The 7,884-nt window shown below is 37.4% G+C and overlaps 1 non-coding gene across 1 annotated transcript; it reads right to left on the minus strand.

Annotated features, from left to right (window-relative positions):
- Positions 1–405: 405 nt before the first annotated feature.
- On the minus strand, positions 406–512 carry LOC144999123 (small nucleolar RNA R71). The gene has a single exon (XR_013660644.1). It is a non-coding gene; the product is annotated as a small nucleolar RNA R71 (small nucleolar RNA).
- Between the last annotated feature and the right edge of the window lie 7,372 nt (positions 513–7,884).

The following is a 7,884-nucleotide window of genomic DNA, read 5'->3' on the forward strand; positions in this document are numbered from 1 at the left end:
AAAGCAAACCTAGGCACATCATGGTGGACATTGTTGTCATTTCCATGGAGGAATATAAGAAAAAGAATTCAAGACGACACCTGACTAGGCCTTGTGCAACCCACCATACCAGCCACTGCCACATTTGAACTCAAGGGGCATATCCTTGCTGCACTAAAGGAGATTCCATTCACTGGAAAAGATCATGAAGATGCCTACAAGCATCTTGATGAAGTCAACAACATCGTCGACTACTTCAACATTCCAAATGTTCCATGAGAAACGGTGTTGTTGCGAATGCTTCCAGTCACTTTCAAGTGAGCTGCAAAGGATTGGCTAAAGGCACTTCCACCAGGCGTGATCACTACATAGGCAAAAATGCGTGAGGAATTTTTTGAACTATTTTTCCGACCATCCAAGGTGGCTAAGCTCAATAAGGACATTTCTAATTTTGAACAAAAAATGAGGGAGTCTCCATTTAAAGCATGGGAGCACTGCAAGGGTCTACTACAAAATTGCCCCCAAAATTACCTAAATATGCAACAAGAAGTTTCGTTCTTTTACGACGGGGTGAATGTCACTAAAAGTCAACTCCTTGACTCTCAAGGATCCTTAACAAAGAAAAGTCTTTCTAAAATCAAGGAGCTCATTGAAGAAATTTCTAAACATTCTAGAGAGTACCATAACCCTCGAAATGATGTAACAAGGCGATTAGCTAATTCTACTTCGAAAGACATGTCCATGGTTTTGGCAATGTTACAAAACACGGATAGGATGGTGACTAAGATGAATCAAACAATCCATGCTATAAGAGTTGGGTGTGAAAACTGTAACGAGCCATATTTGACTAAAGACTATTATCTTGATGAAAATGGACACTGAAAAGTTGAAGCTTTCTACTCAAGCAGTGATCGTTATGATAAAGATTGGAGAAAACCAAAGAAGAAGTGGTTACCTTATGATGAGTACAAGAAGGCCAAGGAAGAAAAGTATGAACCAAAAGGAAGATCCCTTTTATCAAAAATTGAAAGCACCTCCTGAAAAGGAATATGATTTCAAGAAAATTCTTACTCATTTTGCAGCCGCATCTGGAAATAGGCAATAGGAAATTGAAACATGTATTCAAGAATAGCAAGTTTTATTGAAAGATCAACAAGTTTTACTAACAAATTAGCAAGCTTCAATCATCAATACTAAAAAACAACTTGGGCAACTAGCTAAACAATTCAATGAAAGAACACTAAAAGGACTTCTAGGAAATACCGAACAAAACCCGAGGGGAGCTCAAATCCAAGCCATAACAACTAGAAGTGGGGAAAATGTTACATATTTGACTCCCACTGACAGAAACAGGCCTGATGTTGAGTAGGAAAGTCAAGAAGAAAGTCAATGAAAAGAGACTGAATAGTCACCACGACGTGGTGATGGTACCATGACGTGACAAAATTTTGAAAAGAAAAGTGATGAACCCGTTAAACCATACCGCCCACTGTTGCCTTTCCCAAGTAGAGCAATCCAAGAAAAGAAGTTGAAGACTACTTGAAGTTTTTAGATCACATAAAGTCTCTTGAAATCAACATTTCTTTCCTTAAAGCTTTGGCCCAAATGCCAAAATATGTAAAGTTTCTCAAAGACCTCCTAACTAACTGAAAGAAGATGGAGGGGTTGTCAAAGGTAGTGCTAAATGAAAGATGTTCAACTGCAATGTTGAATATGCTACCAAAGAAAATGGGTGATCTGGGAAGCTTGACACTAGCATGCCAATTTCGAAATCTAGCTAGAAGCCATGCTCTAGCTGACTCGGGAGCACATGTGAATCTAATGCCATATTCATTCTTCAAGAAGCTTGATCTTCCCAAACCTAGACCGATCCGCATTGTCATCCATTTAGCAAACTAAATTATGACCTTTCTAAGAGGTATATGTGAAGAGTTACTAGTAAAAGTTGACAAGTTTGTTTTTCCTGCAAACTTTATTATTTTAGACATGGAGGAAGACAAATGAGTTCCAAATATTCTTGGAAGGCCATTTTAAGCATTGCCCAAGCTTTAGTTGATGTAAGAGAATCCAAGCTAACTTTTTGAGTTTGAGAAGAAGCAGTCACTTTAGGAGTAAATCAAGCAATCCAACATTCAAGGATAAGTAACGATACAAATTTTTCAGTCGATGTGTTTGATGAATTACTTGAGAAAGAGCTTGGAGGATGGAAATAAAAGGAAACTGATGGGTATATGGTGCTAAACAAAGGATATTTGGATGCTGAACTTGACATACAAGAATTAGAGAAGCTCCTGGAAGAGAGAGAGAGAGAGAGAGAGAGAGAGAGAGAGAGAGTTTAACAAAATGATAAAATGAGTTGAAGACACACCACGACATGGAACTGACACCACGACGTGGTAGAACAAAATTTCACAACCATACAAATTAAACTGTGACACCACAATGTGGCAAGATGCCCACGTCATGGAGACTAAAGAAAAACCGAAAATTAAGCTCAAGGCTTTGCCCGAGCATTTGGAGTATACATTTTTGGAAGAAGGAGAAAAAAACAAGTAATCATAGAATCTGATCTCGCAAAACATGAAAAAGAAAGTCTAGTGGAAGTACTCAAGGAAAGACAAAGTGCCATAGCATGGACGATTACCGACATCAATGGAATTAGTCCCGCCTATAGTTCGTATAAAATCAACTTAGAAGAAGGGGCTAAACCAATGGTGCAACGCCAAAGAAGAATAAACCCAAGCATGAAAGAGGTAGTGAAAAAGGAGGTGGTAAAACTTTTGGATGCCAGTATCATATATTCCATAACCAATAGCCAATGGGTGAGTCTGGTGCATGTGGTACACAAGAAAGGAGGAATGACAGTAGTCACCAATGAAAAAAAACAATCTTATTATAACAAGAACGGTAAGCGGTTGTTTTGTGTGCGTCGATTATCATAACCTAAACGAAGCTACATACAAAGACCACTTTCCCTTACCCTTTATTGATCAAATGCTCGAAAGATTTTCCGATCATCTCTACTATTGTTTTCTAGATGGTTTTCAGGATACTTCTAAATTCTTATCGATCCTCAAGACCAAGAAAAAACCACATTCACTTACTCAAGTGGAACTTTCACATATAGAAGAAAGTCGTTTGGATTATGCAACACATCAGCCACATTCCAAAGATGCATGATGGCCATTTTCCATGACATGATCGAGAAATTTATGCAGGTTTTCATGGATGATTTCTTGGTTTTTGGTTCCTCCTTTGCAGATTGCTTGTCCAACCTTGATCTAATGCTTTCTCGATGTAAAATAACTAACCTAGTCCTAAATTGGTAGAAATGCCACTTTATGATTAAAGAAGGGATTGTATTGGGACACAACATGTGGGATTTTACAACCGATTCATCAAATACTTCTCAAAAATCACAAGTCCGTTGACTCAACTTATTTTGAAGGATGCTCCATTTGACTTTTCTAAAGAATGCCTTGAAGCCTTTCAATTATTGAATGAGAAATTGACTAGTACCAATATTATGATCGCCCTAAATTGGAATGTCCCTTTTGAGCTGATGTGTGATGCAAGTGACTTTGCCATAGGAGCTGTTGACAAAGGGGTGACAAGCATTTTCAACAAATCTATTATGAAAGCAAGACTCTTAACCTGACCAGAGAGAATATACTACTACCGAAAAGGAGCTTCTTGATGTGGTTTATGATGTTCATAAATTTCACCCATACTTAGTTTTATCTAAAACAATTGTGTTTACTAACCATTATGCCCTTAAGTATCTTTTTGCTAAGCAGGATGCCAAACGAAGACTGGTATGATAGGTGCTTCTCTTACAAGAATTTGAAATAGAGATTAGAGATAAAAAAAGGGAATGGAAAATGTGGCAGCCGGCCACTTATTAAGACTTGAAAACCTGGGATTGGAAGAATTGGAAGAGAACAGGATAGGAGATGACTTTCCCGAAGAATATTTGATGGTTCTTGTAGGAGAGGTAACTTGGTATGCTTATATAGCCAGCTTCTTGGCTAATGATTACTTTCCAAAAGACTTAACACACCAACAAAAGAAGAAATTATTTTTTGGAGTCAAGTAATACTTTTGGGATGAGTCGTACCTCTTCAGAAGTCGCGTGGATGGAATAATAAGAATATGTGTCTTCGGGAAAGAAATACTCGAGATCTTGAAACATTACCATAGCGGGCCCACTAGAGGACATCATGGAGCACAATACACTACAAAGAAGGTATTCGATTCTGGTTTTTCTTGGTCAACAATTTTTAACGATGTAACTCGATTTGTCAAGTAATGTGATTCATGACAAAGGTTGGGAAACATTTCCTCCCGAAATGAGATGCCCCAAAATAGCATCCATGTTTGTGAGATATTCGATATTTGGGGGATTCGTATCAGAGGACCTTTTCCAAATGTCTCGTGGGAATAAGTATATATTGGTGGCAGTTGATTAAGTGTCCAAATGGGTGAAGGCACCAGCATTACCCACGAATGATGCTCGAGTAGTGGTGCGTTTTCTAAAAAGATTATTCTCATGATTCAGTGTACCAAAAGCTCTTATAAGTGATCGGGGAACCTATTTTGCAAATGATCAATTAGATAAGGTGTTACAAAAATATGGTGTACACCATAAATTTTCAACACCATATCATCCCCAAACAAGTAGACAAACCGAAGTCACAAACTGGGCACTAAAAAGAATAATAAAACGATTGGTTGAAGGAAATAAAAAGGAGTGGTTGGAAAAGCTTGATGATGCACTTTGGGCATTTCGCATGGATTTTAAAACACCTATTGGTACTAAATCATATAGGTTGGTATATGGAAAAAATTGTCACTTGTCGGTTGAAATCAAACACAGGGCATTTTGGGCTTTGAAGACTTGTAACTTTGAATTAGCCAAGCTTCATACCAACTGTTTGATGCAAATGAATACCCTGTAAGATTTAAGAAATGAAGCATACATTAGCTCCTCGATCTACAAAGATAAAACGAAGAAGTGGCAAGACGCAAGGCTAAGAGGGCACAAGAATTTTTACAAGGGGCAAAAAGTTATACTTTTTAATTCACAATTAAAGCTTTTTCCTAGAAAATTACAAACTCGATGGCATGGGCCTTTCATTGTTAAACACGTTTTCCCACATGGAGCCATTAAGTTAATATCAAGAGAGGAAACTCCCTTCAAGGTTAATGGACATAGAGTGAAACATTACGAGGAAGGTATGCCAAATGAAGAAAAAGAAGGGAAATTCTGAAATTCGCACGAGCTGAATCAACGTGAAGCGGGAAGGAGTCCGGCTCATGACTCTACAAAAAGAAGCACTTGTAGGAGGCAACATGTGGTTTTGAGTTTGCGTTTGCTTTCCTTTTCTTTTATTTTCTTTGGTTTTGCTTATTTTTTCTTTATTTACGCTTTAATTTTGTTCTTTCAATCCTCTGAATTTTTATTTGAGTTTCGAAGTGGGGAATGGCATGGAATGAGTGTGGGGTGGATATTTTTATAAAAATTTGACAAAATGTATTTAATTTTTTACCACGACGTGATGAATTTCACCACGAGGTTGCAACTTTCCAGAAAATGTTTTCACCAATTATAAGACTACACCACAAGGTGGTGGAGACAACACGATGTGGTGTCGGTTTACCCTTAGTCAAATTAGGGTTTTTATTCCAAAGTCAAAACCATTTCTCACTTTTCACATTCACCCGCCTCTCATTGTGCCATCAGCCCCACGAAGAACCTTCCCTCCAACTTTCAATTGCTTTATTTGTTCATGCAAAAGGTATGGTTTTTGTCATCTTTCCTTAGTTATACTCGTGTTTATAGTAGATTCTAGTTCTCATTTACTGATTTGGACAACATTTAGGGCCGATTTTTTGAATTGGGATTCCGATTTTTGCCAAAATCGGACCCAAATTTTTATATATTTCTACCTTGCATTTGTTGTAAATATACTCGATTACATGCCCTAAAAAACCCTTGATTTGATTCCAGTTGAATGTGGCCTGATTTTGTCTTAATTTACACAGAACACACAACTTGTTCGTCAACCACGACGACTCGCCATGGTCCTGATTGCAGTCGATGATTTTTTCCTAGATTTGCTTGTCCTTAATCATTAATTCTATATATTAATTCTTATTTTGTGGTTTCTTTTTATTTTGCAGTCATGACAAGTCTTTCTCACAGAAACCAACTCGGGGGTCTTCCTGACTTTCCTTGGTAGAATTTACCTCGTGTCGTGGGTCTTGAAGTTCTTTCACAATGGAACAGGAGGCTGGATTGGATGAAGCAAATAAAAGTCCATGTTCTTGCAGTAGTTGATTAGGTATGGATTAAGCAAGTAGGATTGTTAGAGAGCATTGAACCGTTTTGGGTTAAGGATTTTGATGGGATACACGGAAGGATTATTTGCATGGGATGGAGGAGGTTGTTTGAGATCCAAGAGGTTGTTTAGAAGGAGTTGGTGATCGAGTTCTTAGCGACGGTTTCATTTTGTAGGAAGATTGGTGAAACGGAGAATAGGAATATTACATTTTGTCTCCGAGGAGAAAGTTGAGAACTTAACCTTGCCGATCTACCGATGAGAATGGAGATATATCTCCCAAATGAAGTGCATATGGACTCTTATTTGGAGTTTATTACGGGTAGCATCAAAGTCACAGAAGGGTTCAAGGCTGAAACATATTGGCGAGACATTGGAAATGGAACCTACCACAAAGGGACCACCCAAGAAAGTGATATTCAATCCCCTATCCATCGCCTCTTACATGGGTTATGTTGGATTAATGTCTAAGTCCATAACTATAATTGGTAAGACTTGACCTGACCTGGCATGGTCCATTTGGGTTGCATGACATCATACACTTGGATAGACTAAGTGAGAGAAATAAGACACTTATGGTTATTAATATATTATAAGTTCTAGTATATTAATAATAAGAATAATAATATTTAATTGGTATTGATCAAGAATTAATTTAGAATTAATTATGTGATCAAAAGAAGACTAATTAAATATATGGGTTGATTGTGTAAATCATCCATACTTATATAGTGGGCTAATGCTCCATGGATTATCTAGTTGAGTTGAACCCATAGGATACTCCATGGAGGTTACATAACTCATGGGTCATGGAAATGAAAGGTCATGACAATTAGGGTTTACATGGTGTAACCCTAATTGTAACACACTATATAAGCATCATATTATTCACCAAAATCAGGCACTAGTGTGGGTAAAAGAAGGGCTAGCCGATTTCATGCTTTGTAGAATTCTCTCAAGTTATTCCAAGTGTATTTGGTGTTGTGTTAACCATTTGAGGTGTCACACTTGAGGCACTAGGCACTCAAGCTTCATGAAGACATTCTACATCAAAGAGGTATGTATTCTATCTTGTTATATTCATTGTTTTTTATGCTAGATTAGGATAATACCTTGGAAGTTCATATTTTCATATATAATAGAGAAAAAAATAGATCCAAGGTAGTTAGGGTTCATTTACACTTAGGAGTGTTAGAATGCTCAAAACCCAACAGTGGTATCAGAGCCTAGGCTTGTTTTCTTGTTATATTTGCAAAACTGCTTAAAAAAAAATCAAAGGTGTTTGTTTTCTGATCATCAGACTCGGCGAGTCCATGCCTAAAAAGTGATCAAATCGATCCAACTCACCGAGTTGGTCCATGCACTCGACGTGTTGGACGCCAGACAACATAATTTCGACTTTTTTGGCTGGAATTGGACTAGGAACATTACCCTAAGAGGTTTTTGGACTTATAAACTTGATTTTGATGTGATAATGTTCATGCTAATCCAATTTCAAAGATAATTGTCAATAGATTCATGTTTTGTATTAGTTTAAAGTTTAGACTAATTACATGAAAAAGTT

Source organism: Lactuca saligna, chromosome 5 (assembly GCF_052625555.1).
Source record: "Lactuca saligna cultivar CGN05327 chromosome 5, ASM5262555v1, whole genome shotgun sequence".
NCBI classification, from domain to species: Eukaryota; Viridiplantae; Streptophyta; class Magnoliopsida; order Asterales; family Asteraceae; genus Lactuca; species Lactuca saligna.